The sequence below is a fragment of the Equus przewalskii genome, chromosome X (genome assembly GCF_037783145.1).
Source record: "Equus przewalskii isolate Varuska chromosome X, EquPr2, whole genome shotgun sequence".
Lineage (NCBI taxonomy): Eukaryota > Metazoa > Chordata > Mammalia > Perissodactyla > Equidae > Equus > Equus przewalskii.
In genome coordinates, this window is record NC_091863.1 from 50,775,436 (window position 1) to 50,792,828 (window position 17,393).

Sequence of the window (17,393 nt, forward strand, 5' to 3'; positions counted from 1 at the left end):
CATCCAGGACTCCTGCTGCTGATTCAGTGGAGACCCGCTGACGGAGGGGGAAAGCTTCTGTCCGCGGGGACCCTATAAATCAAGGGCCTTGGGAGACCAGAGAACAGAACTGATCTGAACCCAGACCAGCGCATGTAACAGCCCCTCCCCCCCCCAGCAAAGCCAGTGGGCGCAGCGATCTTGCCCCAAGGCGGAGAGCTAACACGCCGCTCTCGACCCCCATCTAGTGGCGACAGGCTGTAACTGCAACTGAATTCTACCACCATGAGAAAAAACCGCTCGTCTACCATCCAGCAATTTATAAAAGCCCCAGACCAGAAGGAAAACAATAAAAACACAGAATTAAGTCCTGAGGACTTGGAATCAGGTAAACTAAGTGATAATGAATTCAGAGCAGCTATAATCAAAAAACTCAATGAGGTAGAGAGAAAGATAGAGAAACAAGCCGAGTTCTGGAGTTACTTCACAAAAGAGATTGAAATCATAAAGAAGAATCAAACAGAATTACTTGAGATGAAAAACACAATGGACCAGATAAAACAGAATACGGATTCCCTGAATGCCCGTGTAGACACCATAGAGGAGCAAATCACCATAATCGAGGACAGACAGGCTGAATGGCGCCAGACAGAGGAAGAAAGAGAACTAAGAATTTAAAAAAATTAGGAAAACCTCCGAGAGATAATGGATTCAATGAGGAGTAAGAACATAAGGATCATAGGAATTCCCGAGAATATGGAAAAGGAAAATGGAGCAGAAAGTGTGCTTAACGAAATTATTGAAGAGAACTTCCCAAATCTAGGGATCAACAGAGAAATGTGTGTAGAGGAGGGTTTTAGATCTCCTAGATTTGTCAATGTAAAAAGACTCACTGCAAGGCACATAATAGTAAAGTTGGCAAATAGGAAAGATAAGGAGAGAATACTCAGGGAAGCAAGGAAAAAAAAGAGAATAAACTATAAAGGAGCCCCTATCAGACTGTCAGCAGATTTCTCTACAGAAACCCTACAAGCTAGGAGAGAATGGAGTGATATATTCAAAGTTTTAAAGGGTAAAAACCTTCAGCCAAGAATACTCTATCCAGCAAGAATTTCCTTCAGATATGAGGGAGAAATTAAATCTTTTCCAGACAAACAAAAGTTAAGGGAATTTGTAACTAAAAGCCCTCCATTACAAGAAATCCTCAAGAAGGCTCTCATACTTGAAAAAAGAAAAAAGGGAGAAAGGGGACACAATGTGGAGACTAGGGAGACCGATGGATAGAACCAGAACAGGATAGCAAATATTCAACTATAGCATTAGGGTAAAAATAAGGAAACTAGCAAAACAAGGACGATCTTAGCACTCTAACTACAAATTAATAAGACGAGTTGGAATAAAAAATGAAAATAATTATTTAGGAGGGGAAGAGCAAAGGGTCTAAATCAGTATTGGTCGAGTAAGTAAGAGACCACCAGAGAATAGACTATATTATACACGAGATTCTAAATACAAACTTCAAGGTAGACACTAAAATAAAGTACAGAACAGAGTCACAAATCATACATAAGGAAAAATCTAAGAAACCCAGCATAAGAAATTGCAGTATTAAATGGGTAGTCTAAAGCACACAGGAAAAGAAACACAGGAAAACAAGATAATGACTGACAGATTGACAGCATTAAGTCCACATGCATCAATAATCACTCTCAATGTGAACGGATTGAACTCTCCAATAAAAAGACACATAGTGGCAAAATGGATTAAAGAACAAGATCCAACAATTTGTTGCCTCCAGGAAACACACCTCAGCCCCAAGGACAAACACAGACTCAGGGTGAAGGGGTGGAGGACAATACTTCAAGCAAATAGCAAGGAAAAAAAGGCAGGTGTTGCAATTCTCATATCAGATCAAGTGGATTTCAAAATAAGACAGGTAAAGAGAGACACAGAGGGACAATATATAATGATCAAAGGGACACTGCATCAAGAAGAAATAACGCTTATAAATATCTATGCACCCAACACAGGAGCACCAAGATTCATAAAGCAACTATTAACAGACCTAAAGGAAGATGTTAAAAACAACACAATAATAGTAGGGGACCTCAACACCCCACTCACATCAATGGACAGATCATCCAGACAGAAAATCAACAAGGAAATAGTGGAGCTGAATGAAAAACTAAAGCAATTGGACTTAATAGACATATATAGATCACTCCACCCTGAAGGAGCTGAATACACATTCTTCTCAAGTGCACATGGAACATTCTCTAGGATAGACCATATGTTGGGAAACAAGGCAAGCCTCTACAAATTTAAAAAAATTGAAATAATAACAAGCATCTTCTCCGATCATAGTGCTATAAGGCTAGAAATTAATTACAAGAAAAAAGCTGAGAAAGGCACAAAGATGTGGAGACTAAACAACACACTACTGAACAAGCAATGGATCATTGAAGAAATTAAAGAAGAAATAAAACAATACCTGGAAACAAATGAAAATGATAGCATGCCATACCAACTCATATGGGATACAGCGAAAGCTGTGTTAAGAGGAAAATTCCTCGCAATACAGGCACATCTTAACAAACAAGAAAAATCCCAAATAAGCAACCTTAAAGCACACCTAACTGAACTAGAGAAAAGAGAACAAATGAAGCCCAAAGTCAGCAGAAGGAGAGAAATAATAAAAATCAGAGCAGAAATAAATACTATTGAAACGAAAAAGGCAGTAGAAAGGATCAATGAGACAAAGAGCTGGTTTTTTGAGAAGATAAATAAAATTGACAAACCACTAGCCAGACTTACAAAGAAAAAAAGGGAGAAAGCTCAAATAAACAAAATCAGAAATGAGCGAGGAGAAATAACAGACTCTGCAGAAATACAACAGATTATAACAGAATACTCCAAAAAACTATATGCCAACAGAATGGATAACCTAGAGGAAATGGATAAATTCTTGGACTCCTACAATCTCCCAAAGCTCACTCAAGAAGAGGCAGACAAGGGGCTGGCCCCGTGGTTGAGCGGTTAGGTTCGCGTGCTCCACTGCAGGTGGCCCAGTGTTTCGTTGGTTCGAATCCTGAGCGTGGACATGACACTGCTCATCAGACCACGCTGAGGTGGCGTCCCACATGCCACAACTAGAAGGACCCACATTGAAGAATATACAACTATGTACCGGGGGGCTTTGGGGAGAAAAAGGAAAAAATAAAATCTTTAAAAAAAAAAAAAAAAAGAAGAGGCAGACAATTTGAACAGACCAATCACAAGGAAAGAGATTGAAACAGCAATCAAAAACATCCCAAAGAATAAAACCCCAGGACCAGATGGCTCTCCTGGGGAATTCTACCAAACATTCAGAGAGGATTTAATACCTATCCTTTTCAAGCTATTCCAAAAAATTAGGGAAGATGGAACACTTCGTAACACATTCTACGAGGCCAACATCACGCTGATACCAAAACCTGACAAGGACACCATGCAAAAAGAGAACTACAGGCCAATATCACTGATGAACATAGATGCAAAAATTCTAAACAAAATTTTGGCAACCAGAATTCAGCAATTCATCAAAAGAATCATACATCAGGATCAGGTGGGATTCATACCAGGGACACAGGGATGGTTCATCATCCACAAATCAATCAACGTGATACACCACATCAACAAACTGAGGAATAAAAACCACATGATCATCTCAATAGATGCAGAGAAGGCATTTGACAAGATCCAACAGCCATTTATGATAAAAACTCTGAAGAAAATGGGCATAGAAGGAAACTACCTCAACATAATAAAGGCCATGTACGACAAACCCATAGTCAACATCATACTCAATGGGCAAAAACTGAACCCCATCCCCCTGAAAACAGGAACAAGACAAGGATGCCCTCTATCACCACTCTTATTTAACATAGTACTGGAGGTCCTGGCCAGAGCAATCAGGCAAGAAAAAGGAATAAAAGGAATCCAAATAGGGAGGGAAGAAGTGAAACTCTCACTGTTTGCAGACGACATGATTTTATATATAGAAAACCCCAAAGAATCCACTGGAAAACTGTTAGAAGTAATCAACAACTACAGCAAAGTTGCAGGGTATAAAATCAATTTGCATATATCAGTAGCATTTCTATACTCCAGTAATGAACCAACAGAAAAAGAACTCAAGAATACAATACCATTCACAATCGCAACAAAAAGAATAAAATACCTTGGGGTAAATTTAACTAAGGAAGTGAAGGACCTATATAATGAAAATTACAAGGCCTTTTTGACAGAATTGGATGACGACATAAGGAGATGGAAAGACATTCCATGTACATGGATTGGAAGAATAAACATAGTTAAAATGTCCATTCTACCTAAAGCAATCTACAGATTCAACACCATCCCAATCAGAATCCCAATGACATTCTTTACAGAATTAGAACAAAGAATCCTAAAATTCATACGGGGCAACAAAAGACCCCGAATTTCTAAAGCAATCCTGAGAAAAAAGAACAAAACGGGAGGCATCACAATCCCTGACTTCAGAACATACTACAAAGCTACAGTAATCAAAACAGCATGGTACTGGTACAAAAACAGGTGCACAGATCAATGGAACAGAATTGAAAGCCCAGAAATAAAACCACACATCTATGGACAGCTTATCTTTGACAAAGGAGCTGAGGGCATATAATGGAGCAAAGAAAGTCTTTTCAACAAATGGTGCTGGGAAAACTGGAAAGCCACATGTAAAAGAATGAAAATTGACCATTCTTTTTCACCATTCACCAAAATAAACTCAAAATGGATTAAAGACCTAAAGGTGAGACCTGAAACCATAAGGCTTCTGGAAGAAAACATAGGCAGTACACTCTTTGACATCAGTATTAAAAGGATCTTTTCGGACACCATGCCTTCTCAGAGAAGGGAAACAATAGAAAGAATAAACAAATGGGACTTCATCAGATTAAAGACCTTCTTCAAGGCAAATGAAAACAGGATTGAAACAAAAAAACAACCCACTAACTGGGAAAAAATATTTGCAAGTCATATATCTGACAAAGGCTTAATATCCATAATATATAAAGAACTCTCGCAACTCAACCACAAAACATCAAACAACCCAATCAAATAATGGGCTGGAGACATGAACAGACATTTCTCCAAAGAAGATATGCTGATGGCCAATAGGCACATGAAAAGATGCTCATCATCGCTGATCATCAGGGAAATGCAAATCAAAACTACACTAAGATGTCACCTTACACCCGTTAGAATGACAAAAATATCTAAAACTAATAGCAACAAATGTTGGAGAGGTTGCAGAGAAAAAGGAACCCTCATACACTGCTGGTGGGAATGCAAACTGGTGCAGCCACTATGGAAAACAGTATGGAGATTCCTCAAAAAACTAAAAATAGAACTACCATACGATCCAGCCATCCCACTACTGGGTATTTATCCAAAGAGCCTGAAGTCAGCAATCCCAAAAGTCCTATGCACCCCAATGTTTACTGCAGCACTGTTTACAATAGCCAAGACGTAGAAGCAACCTAAGTGTCCAGCAACAGACGAATGGATAAAGAAGATGTGGTACATATGTACAATGGAATACTACTCAGCTGCAAAACAGAACAAAATCATTCCATTTGCAATAACATGGATGGACCTTGAGAGAATTATGTTAAGTGAAATAAGCCAGCGAGAGAAAGATAATTTGTGTATGACTCCACTCATATGAGGAATTTAAAACTATGGACCAAGAACAGTTTAGTGGATACCAGGGGAAAGGTGGGGTGGGGGGTGGGCACAAAGGGTGAAGTGGTGCACCTACAACATGACTGACAAACATTAATGTACAATTGAAATTTCACAAGATTGTAACCTATCAATAACTCAATAAAAAAATAATAAAATGTAAAAAAAAAAGATGAAGGAATGAGGGAGGGAGAGAGAGAGAAGGAGAGAGAGAGAGAGGAAGGGAGGAAGGAAGGGAAGAGAGACAGAGAAAGAAAAAGAGAGAGACAGAGAGATTTTTAAAAAGGTAATGTATGCGACAGATCCTCCTTCACCATGAAATAACAAATCTATACTACATACACACATACTTTTCCTTACCATTTTTCTTTTCAAGGCCACTGGCTGAATTTTCCTTTGGGTCCCAATCGCTAGGAGATTAGGCCCTAGGAGTGCCCTTCTGGGCAACAAAGACACCTGCTTTACATCCCTTTTGGTAGGCTGTGGCTGAGCTAGTAGGGGGTAGGGGGATGCAGAGCGTTGGACTTGGTTAGAAGTTGAACTTTGGAAACGAATGGATTGGAAAACTGAGTGACAGCTCAAAGTCTTTACAAATTGTACCACATGGGCAGCAAGGAAGGAGAGGATACTGAGTCCAATGCCCAGAACTGTCACCTCCTCTCTGCACCAATCCGCTGCAGCACCACACTCTCCTTTCTTCCCTGTGAAATCCTATAAATTGCTTACCAGAGGTTTTTATTGGTCCCCCCAAGCAAAATCTCACAGCAACCTGGTGCTTTCTCACCCCAGCCCCAATCAGCAGGCTTGTGCTACCTCTCTGGGAACACCATGTACAACCACTCTAGGGAGCTCTAGGGAGAAAAAGGAACTTCAGAAGAATTCTGTGTGCTACAGAAAGCTGAGCCCAGAGGCAATGAGAGGATCCAAAGCAGAATCCTGGACCCGCAAAGGGCAGGGGTGCTCTGCCCTCCCTGGGCTGACACTCTGCTGGGCTGGGATTGCAGGTTCTGCTAGATTAGTGGTAGTGCAGCAAGCCTTGGTAAAGGTGAGAGGGTGTGGTAGGGAGGGAAAGGTCTTACAAATGCCTTGGCTAGATGGAGATCCTAGGCCTTGGGGCACTGAGGGAGGGCTTCCTGAATGTACTTGCTGGGCTATTGTGCTGTAAAGGTGTCGGGCTTACTGTGCTTATCCAAAAGTCTGCATTCTCAGTATGGAATTGGGATTATTTTGCCCCCAGATACAGCTAATATAACTGATTTCATTCTGAAGATGTGTATAGCTGCTGAGGGCCAGCCAATGCACTTCTGCTGGCAGAGCTAGGATCTTGCATTGTTTGTTGGGGGAGGAGCTGAGTCCTTTGAGGAGTTGTGTGCCTGTGAGAGTCTGCTAGTGGCTGTCAGTGCTTGACTGAGGAAGTAATGTTGGGATGTACCAAAATGGAGAGATGGTTGGAAATGTCTCCAGAGATCTTGTCTGCCCTTAGGTTCTGGAGCAGACTGTCTGGGCTCTTTGAAAGAGGATATTTGAGGTTATGGAATGTAGGAGAAGATAAGGGATTCTCCGGCATTGTCTGCTGGTAAATTTTAGTTGTAGGAGAGATGCAAGATGTCCTCTGACTGTCTAGGGAAATTTTAATGTCTATGAGAAACACAACACGCCCTGGCCCTGTTTGTGGTAAATTGAATGTGCTTGGCAGACAGTGCAATGTTGCTGTATTGACCATTGGGGGAAACCTGGTGCTGGAAAGATGCACATGCTCTAACCCTGACTGGGGTAAATACAGGGTGATACTGCAAAATTTCATATTCAATTAGATTTTAAAATATTTCCAAACAGTCCAGGGGAAAATTGGAGTGAGGGAAATTTATGATATCCCCACTCCAAATGGAGATAATGTGGGGACTATCACATACACCCAGAGAAATCTGGGGTGCAGGGTTCTCCCACTCTCTCCAAAGGAAATTCATGGTGTATGAGAAAGATATCCAGTGTTCTTCACTGCCAGGGGGAAATCTTGGGAATATGGCAGACGTGAAGTGTTGCCACACTGAAATGGAGCACCAAGAAGTTAAAAACTCTTCCCTAGACCGGGGCTGGTCCTGTGGCCTGGTGGTTAAGTTTGCACGCTCTGCTGCAGGCGGCCCAGTGTTTCGTTGGTTCGAATCCTGGGCGGGGACATGGCACTGCTCATCAAACCACGCTGAGGCAGCGTCCCACATGCCACAACTAGAAGGACCCACAACGAAGAATATACAACTATGTACTGGGGGGCTTTGGGGAGAAAAAGGAAAACAAAATAAAATCTTAAAAAAAAAATCTTCCCTAGACCAAAAAACTTTGAGATAAGCTTTGCTGACTGCAGTTGGGCATATTTAGGATAATCAACTGTTGTGTAAAACTGACTAAGTCTTTCTGTCCTTCCTTAGTATATGAGTGAGCTGTCTTTCCCAGGAAGTTGAGGTCCAGATATCAAGATTCAGCCTCACAAGTCCAAACACAAGCTGAACATGAAAACTAACCAGAAAAGTCCAGACACTCAAGGAAAATGAAATGCAGCCCCCAAGGCCAAAGGCAGGCTGCTGGGAAGGGGCCAACCAGCATGGCCACATGCTCTCCCTCCTCTACCTAAAACCCCAGCACATGCCCTCACTCCCCCACCGAAACGCCCCCAGATAAAAATTGCTAGCTTTTTCCCTTTAAGGGGGCAGATCTGAGTTCTAACTCCCACCTCCTCATCTGGCTGCCTTTTGATAACAGTAAACCTCTTTCCTTGCCACAAGCTTGGTGTTTCAGGTTTTTTTTTTATTGGTCCTACTATGTGACAGGTAAATGAACCTGTGTTTGGGTTTAGTAACAACACTCTCTGGCAAGAAATACAAGGTACAAGTGGAAAACCAGGTTCTTGCAACTGTCCAACAGAAAATCAAGCTTTATGGAAGAAGTCTGCTGTGCTCTCATACTATTAGGGAAATCAGATGTGCAGAAAAAAGATTGATGGTGCCCCCACTCTACTCAGGGGGAAGTGAGTACTTCAGTGTGAATAAGAGTTTTTGGAGTTTTATGCATCCCTTAGGGAAGACTCAGGTGCAGGGGAAATAAGGAATCCATTTGAGAAAATAAAAGACACAATGGGAGATTATTTTCTCCAGAAGGACACACACATACACATACACACACACACACGCGCACCAAAAAAAAGGGAAGAAAGAAAAATAAAATTTTAAAAATAAAAAAAATAACTGAACCTCAGGAGCTTCAAGAAATAAGCCTCTTTGCTGTGGATTTTAACGTAGGAAATCATCTGCTTTCCCAGGTTTTTCTTCCCCCTCTGCCTTCCTCATGCCCCTCCTCATACACATACTTTCCTTTTTCAGGAGAAAACAGGGGCCAGGTAAGTACTGACTGATGTGGATTAAGGCTGCCCCAGCTAGAGAAGCCCAAGGTGACCTGGCCTACATGCCAAACTATATGACCCGGTGGATTTTTTTTATGGTATGAATTAGGGCTGCCCCAGGGAGAGAAGCCCAGGGCATCCTCACCTACATGCCGATCTATATGGCCAGATTCATATCTAAAGTTATATGACCGCACAATAACCAGACCCCATCTGCACTGAAATCATTTAATGACTTTTTACATCATCTTTTCTTTTTCCAGTAAAAATAAGTCACGTACCCATGCCTTATAAAATTAGCCCTAACCCTCAACTCAGGGCAGCAGCAGGAGCTCTGACTGCCCATGGGTCCTGTTCCCATGCAGCAGCAGCAGCTCTTCACTGCCCATGAGTCCTGTCCCCATGCCTACAGCTCTGCACTGCCCATGGGTCTTGTCCCCAGGCAGCAGAAGCTCTGACTGCTCATGGGTCCTGTCCCCATGCTATTCCACACTATTCTCTAAATAAAAGAGCACTACTGCCAGATCTTGAGAGTCTAAGAAATCTTTCTTTCGACTCTTCGGCTCACCGACCCCGCATCACTGACCACATTGTTGTTGCAAAAGTCGACGCACACTCTTGTGATTCCTCATATGCTGTTTTGCATCACCGGAAACTTAGTCGTATTAAGTTTCTCAAAGAGCCCCTTTTCCCAAACCGCCTTTTTATCCCCTCCATACACCACTCCCAATCTTTCCTTTTCAAGCTCTTGCCGCCCAGAGGGCTCCACAGGGCTACCTTGGCCCCGACAGGCTGCTGGTCTGAGAAAACCGAATCTGAAAGCAGAGATGCCTTAGGGAGGAAAGAGCAGGAGAGGCGAATGAAAGAAAGGGAGCCACAGGGGATATATGTTAATTGCCTGCTGGTTATTAAAGAACTGGAGAGGTTAAAAAGTGATGAATGCGCCCTACTGGCCACAAACACTCTTCCCCAACAAATGCTTCATCTAATCTGGCACTCAAAATGCCTGCGCCTTTGATCGGGGCTAACGGAGCCCCAGCTGGCATCTGGAAAATCGGCTCGTCCTCGCTCCTGCGTGAGCTACCTGTGCCCTTCTCTGAGTTGCAGACGAAGACTGCATCTTCTTGCTGAGGCTGAAACCCAAGTCTACATCAAAGCTCTGCAGGCCCACCCGCCGGGTCCCTGGCCTCACCGCGGAAGGTTACTTCTCAGCGCTTCGGTCGCGCTTCGAGAGCCCTCCGGCAGCCCTCCAGCTGCCCTCCAGCGCTCAAGCCGTTTTGGCCGCCGCGTTCTGCTGCCGTGCGCAGCACCAGGGAGACAGCTCCCTTGGTGAAACAATTCTGCTAGAGGAGTAAGGCAATGAGCCTTCACCTTCCCTTTTTTCCTGACTGGCAAACTGAGGATGGAAGGTGCCTGGCTTCCCTGTCGTGCTTGGGCTAAAGCGCTCCAAGGTGAGTGCCCAAGGGCTCTGGGAGAGTCCTATTCATGGTCACTGGAGATAGTAGTACTCACGAAAATTTAGGATGTCTGTCCCAAAAGCCTCCGGAAAGCCCACTCTCCCATTCCCTATACCCCATCTGCGTTCTCCTAGCGTCCAGTGGCTGTTTCTTTTGGCTGCTTTCACCCCCGCGCCCCTCCCCAGATGTTTTCACGTTGGAAAAAATTTTTCTTTTCACCAAACTACACACGTTATTAGATTAACCCCATCACCTTGGTCTTGGAAAGCCAGCGTCCAGATCTGGAGCTGCCAACCTTCCCACGCGCTGATCTTCCTAGTCTCCTCCCCACCACGCTCTCCAGTCATGCCAGGCTGGAAAGGACTCACGTCCAAGCTAAGGCTCCTTTCATACGAGCCCCACCCCCACCAGAATTACCTGCTCAGAAATTGAGGAAAGGGCTGTAGTCCAGGATGAAGGTGCATCCGTCTTCTCCATCCCTTCTGCCCGCAAGGTGGAAAAGAGCAAATCTCGGTAATTAGAGCTCCCTCACAACGTGCCCATCTCCCTGGTGTAGCTGGAGGTTAGAGGACTGGTAGAAGGTATGGCGACCCTCGCCTGCAGGGTGGTACGAGGTCTCTTACTGTGACGTGGTTTCTTTAAAGCCCCGCCCTCATGTAATTTGGAGAAGTGGCGCAGAGCTGGAGGATGCATTCTTTACTGCCCCCTTCTGTCTGTTTGGCTGGAAAAGAAGTCCTATTGATGAGGAATGAGTCTTCACAAACTAGGTAAATTTAAGTTCTTGATCCCCATCCCTATCTCCAGGTATATGAAAACTCCAGAAGAGTGCTGTGCCCTCACCCCTTACACAGACTCTGTAGCAACGGGAGTAGGGACGGAGGCACTTACTTTCATAGCCCCCTTGCATCCCGCCTCCCCGACTGAAGCGGCTGTCTCTCAGAGGAGCCACACCCTCGCCCGCAGCCAGGGATAGGAAAGTTGAGAGAAGGGGTAGGATCAGGAAAAGAGGGTGTACTCCTCCACGCTACCTGTTCCTATTCTGCCTGGGCATACTAGTGAAGGAATCTCACTCTAACCTTAACCCCAACCTCACCTCAACTTGGAAATTTGGAAAGGTATATTAGCTGGAAATTTGAGTTGCACTCCTTTATCTGCCTTCTCCTCTGGGGGCAGTGAAGAGGTCTTTTCAATGAGGGGCAGAGCTCCTCCAATTGGAGAGCACTGGGGCAGGCCAGAGCTGTAACTGAAGCATTGGGGTGAGCTTCCTGACCCCTTCCCTCATCCAGATTAGATGTAGAAACAACATAGCCTCCCCTGGAGCAGACAGACAATCAAGCCCAATTCCTGACACTAGACAGAAACCCCTTCCCTAACAACACACACTCCCTTGCTGCATGGGCAGCTACTGTGAGGTTTCTCAATCAGGATGGTGTAACCTGAGAGAGGGGAATCTGCACAACAGGGAAAATGCTGAGTTCACTGGCCTTGAGGGACCCTAGATCCTAGCCCAGGATGTGACAATTATTGTTTGCCCCTTGGCACATTTATTTTTTGGGAGGGGGCAGATGGAGGTTGGAAGAAAAGGTCTAGAAAAACAAGGAAATGAGGAAAGTCTGTAACTCCCTCTGCCCAACATATACAACATAAGCACATGCCACACAAGCATGTACCATGAAAGTATATACTATATAAACATACACGGCAGAGAGATATACCACATAAACACACACCATGTGTAGTGTATACAGAAGTTGAATTATAACGATGTACGCTTGAAATCTATATAATGTTATAAACCAGTGTTACCACAGTAAAAGAAATGTAATTGCCAAACCCAAAGTTATCTAGATTTTCTCCTATGTTATCTTGTAAGAGTTTGATAGTTTTGCATTTTACATTTTCACTTGTGATCCATTTTTAATTTATTTTTGTGAAGGGTGTGAGGTGTGTGTATAGATTTATTTTTTTGCATGTGGATGTCCTGTTGTTCCAGAACCATTTGTTAGAAGAACTCTCTTTGCTCCATTGTGTTGCCTTTGCTCCCTTGTCAAAGATCAGTCGGCTATATTTATGTGAGTCTGTTTCTGGACTCTCTATTCTGTGCCACTGATCTATTTGTCTGTTCTTTCACCAATACCACACTGTCTTGTTTACTGTAGCTTTATGTTAAGTGTTGAAGTCAGGTAGTGTCAGTCCTCCAACGTTCTTCTTCTTCAATGTTGTGTTGGTTATTCTGGGTCTTTTACCTCTCTATATAAACTGTAGAATCAAGTTGTTAATATCCACAGCATAACTTGCTGGGATTTTGAATGGGATTGCATTAAATCGATAGATCAAATTGGGAAGAACTGACATCTTGGCAATATTGAATTTTCCTATCCATGAACATGGAATATCTCTCCATTTATTTAGTTGTTCTTTGATTTCTTTTATCAGAGTTTCATAGTTTTCCTCATATAGATTTTGTACTTATTCTCTTAGATTTATCTTATGTATTTCCTTTTGGGGAATGCTAATATAAATTATATCATATTTTTTTTTGAGGAAGATTAACCCTGAGCTAACATCTGCCACCAATCCTCCCCTTTTTGCTGAGGAAGACTGGCCCTGAGCTAACACCTATGCCCATCTTCCTCTACTTTATATGTGGGATGCCTGCCATAGCATGGCTTGACAAGCAGTGCATAGGTCTGCACCCAGGATCTGAACCTGCAAACCCTGGACCGCCAAAGCAGAGTTCATAAACTTAACTGCTGCGCCACTGGGCTGGCCCCATGATATCGTGTTTTTTAATTTCAAATTCCACAAATTCCAAAATGTTCATTGCTGACATCTGGTTATTTTTTCAGTTCACTTTTTTCTCTATTGTTGAAATTGGATAATTAATATTGCTGTATTTTCAAGTTCACTGATCTTCCCTGTCTTCTCCATTGTGCTCTGGAGTCCATCTATTGAGTTATTACAGGTATTGTATTTTTCAGCGCTAAGAGTTTTATTTGGCTCTTCTATTTCTTTGATGAGACTTTTTATTTTTTCATTTGTTTCAGCAAGTTCATAACTGCTCATTAAACCATTTTTATAATGGCTGCTTTAAAATCTTGTGAGATAATGCCAACATCTATGTCATCTCATTGACATCAGTTGTCTTTTCTCATTTAAGTTGAAATTTTCCTGGTTCTTGTTATGAACGTGATTTTTTTTATTGTATCTAGACATTTTGTGCATTTTATTATGAGGCCCTGGATATTTTAAATATATTCCGTTTAGAAGACTTCCTCTGAAATCACATCAGTGGGAGAAAAAAAGTCACTCTTTCATTACTGATAGATGGGGAATAGAAATCCAGGTCTCCCACTCAGCCTTCCTTGACACCCAAGAGGTAAGGGGTGCCACCTTGCTGCTGAGAAAAGGAGAAGTTTCAGCTCTTCAATAGGCCTCTGATGACACCACCCTGGCTGGGAGGAGGAGTGGCACCATTTTCCTGCTCCCCATGTGGCCTCCACTGACATCTCTGGGTGGGGAGATGACTTGTTACTTCTTGATGGTAGTGAATGCTCTGGCTTCTTTCTCATCCTCCACTGACACTGGCAGGTAATGGGAGGAGTGTCTTATTATCACTGGGTATGGGTGGAATTCCAGCCAGTCACTAGGCCTCTACTGAGTGCTTGTTACCATGCTTGCTGTTAGGGTAGTGATAAATGTTCCAAGTTCCCCATTTGATCTTCTCTGATACCACCCTGGCAGGAAGGGGAGGGATACCTCATTACAGCAAGGCAAGGGTAGAAATCTTGGCTCCCCACATTGCCTTTATTGACAGGGATGGTGATGGGGCCACAGTTATTTCCATGATGTAAGGCAGTTATTATCTAGAAGATTTCTATCTTGCTAGTTTGCCTCTTTCCTTGTATTTTGGCTGGAGAGAGCAGGTTTTTCTTGGGGGCTTTATTGGTCTGTGCTCATTGGCATTTCTGTGTTGCTGGCTTTTCTCTCACCTAGTCTGAGATATATGTGACAAAAAGAAAACCCAGGGAACTCTGCTGTATCATTCCTCAGGTTCTGTAGCCCCTAGGTAATCTGCCTTCTTCTCTACACCTTTCAGGGCCTTCTCATATTTGTTTTATATATAATGCCCAGTGTTATTAGCTGTATTTAGGAGTAAAAGAGAAATGCATCCGTTCCTCCTTGGTCTGTAACTTGAAGCCTTTAATTGTTTTTGTTAAGGTAAGTTTGAATGTGGCTTGATTTTGCAGCCTGTAGACTTTGCCCAGGAAGTTGACATATTGTAAGTCATCTGTATTTGACCATAAGTTTATACTTGATCCTGTACTTAGGATTATTTGTAGAGGATCATTTGATACAGATTATGAATAATATCAATTTCAACCCAAAAAGGTAAAAAGTATGGCTTAAGGAAGACCAATAGTCCTATAGAGGCTCATCTCTCAGCTTCTGCCTGCAGATGGGGAGGCAAGAAACAGACAGTTGGAGGAAGTTTTAAAAGGGCCTTTTAGCAGAGTAAAAAGATTACTTGTAACCATGATAAGGAAAGCAATTGGTAGGAGAGAGCATTTTCCTATAGGGCAAAGCTTATCAACCCTGGCTACTCATTAGTATCACCAGGGGATATTTTTAAAAATCTATATCCAGGCTTTACTCTAGCACAATTAAGTCAAAATATCTAAGGATGAAGACAACACATCAGTATTTTTGAAACTCCCCAGGTGATTCCTACTGGCTCTAGCCTTTATCCTTTCTCTTCATGCTCCAGGGACAAAAGGAGACAAGATAGACAGATAAAAAGAGGCTTGTCTGACCTTGCAGCCCTTCTCACTTTTTGACCTCTTGAGAGACAGTGCTGAATAGAAAGTCTCTTAGCTTCCCACTGGGGTCAGACCTGGCAGAAAATGTATATCCATGCTGGCTGCAGGGTGAGGGTCAGGGAGCTGGTGGGAAGGGAAGAGTATAGGCTTGGTATGGTGGGCAACAACATTATCTCACTCATATCCAAGTATAAGGGCCTTATTTTTCTCTCCATCCTTTTTTCTTCCAAAGAGGGTTGTTTTCTGGAACAGATATGCCAGAAAACCAAAATTCTGTTGTCCAGCAAATGAAGATTTCAAGGTATCACAGAGACTCCTACCCTTGCTATTCACCCCTATATCACTGAGTAATTTAAGTCCAGTCACTTTTCACGTCTGGACCTCAAATTTTCTCATCTACAAACTGGGGATGGTAATCCCTGCCTTGCCCACTTCAGGGTCTGTGTAAAGATCCAATGAATGATGGCTGTGAAAACACATTGAAACTGTAAGTGCAGCACCCATATATATGGTAAATTCCAGCATTCCCACTCTAGGATAACTATGCCTTATCCAGAGTCACAGTTTTTACAAATTAAGTCACATCCAACATTTTGGACTATGTAGATTGCTCCAAAACAAAGGACACAGTTGCTTCACTCATCTGAGCACTTTTTCTTCCAAATATGACCCACTGTGAGACAGTGAGCCTCAGCCCAAGTGGCCTATTATGGGCATAAAGGAGACTTAAAAACAATCCGTCATGCCCACTTCTGAGCCCTGAGGTTCTCATCTCCCCTGTGCCATTAGCCATGGAGAGAGAAGTTCCATTTCATTCTGAGAAGCCTGTGAAACTGATGGTGAGTGCTCAGAAACTGGTTGGTGTTTCTCTAAATCAAGAAACCACCAATGGCCCTAGGGCCAGGCTTCAATGAGAGTCTTAGGTCCTCAGTGTCCCCCACTAGATCTCAGAAGCTCTGAGCTTTGGATTTGGCCCTGTGGATCTAGAGACTCAGCCTTGGGCCTTAGAAAGCAAGGCACCAAGAAGGGAGAAAAAAGGTAAGAGTAGAAGAGAAGTAAAAATGAAAGGAGCTTTTGGAAGTACTGTTTTAAAGATCAAAAAGACACTGTATTGAATCCCCACTAAAGAATGGTAGAGAACTATATGTGGGAAGTAAGACCCTGGCAAATGGGCTTGCTCCAGAGCCATCACAGCCACAGAAATCTAGGAGATGAGTGGGGAATTAAGGTGTCAGGCATCTCTTAAGATGTATGTAGGGGTGTGTGTGCACGTGTGTGTATGTGTATTGGGGAGGGGGCGGTGTAGAAGAGCCAAAGGGAGAAGGGTTTGATTTTGTCCTTAAAGTGCCAGGTAGATGTATCAATAGAGTACTAAGTGGCCCCTTCTTCAGGTCTACTTGGCCAAAGATGCAGGCAGTAAAACTCTACCTCATTTATTGTCATCCCCTCCCCTCTTCTCTATAATCAAGCTGAGCTAGGAACCTGTCTGATAGTTCCATGGCTCTCCAGGCTAGCTAGAATAGGAAAGTAGAAAATGCTGCAAGTCAGTCTTGGGAAAATGGTGAAGAATCAATCTTCTGGTGGGATGGGATAGGATGTGCCCCATCCATAGAGTACTGGCTGTTGTGGACACCACATCCCAGGCTCCTGCTGCTGTTGTGGTGTAGGGACAAGGCAAGAGAGTCCAGGGAGAACAACTCAGTAAGGCTGCCAGGAGCCCAGGAGACTAGAGAGGGGTCAGAGCAAGTTAGAAACCTGTGGGACAATCTCACTGGCTCCATCCTCTCCCCAATCCTCAAAACAAAAAACATGATTTAGGTCAATGGTTTAGGATACAATAGCAGAAATATATCACCCAGCTAGGGTGATGACAGTTCTACCCTATTCTATACCGGTGAGACCATTCCTCGTGAAACTGGGTTCAATTCTAAACCCCACATACTTTAGAGGAACCTAAAGTGATACTTTCCAGAGAGGAGATGCTATCTT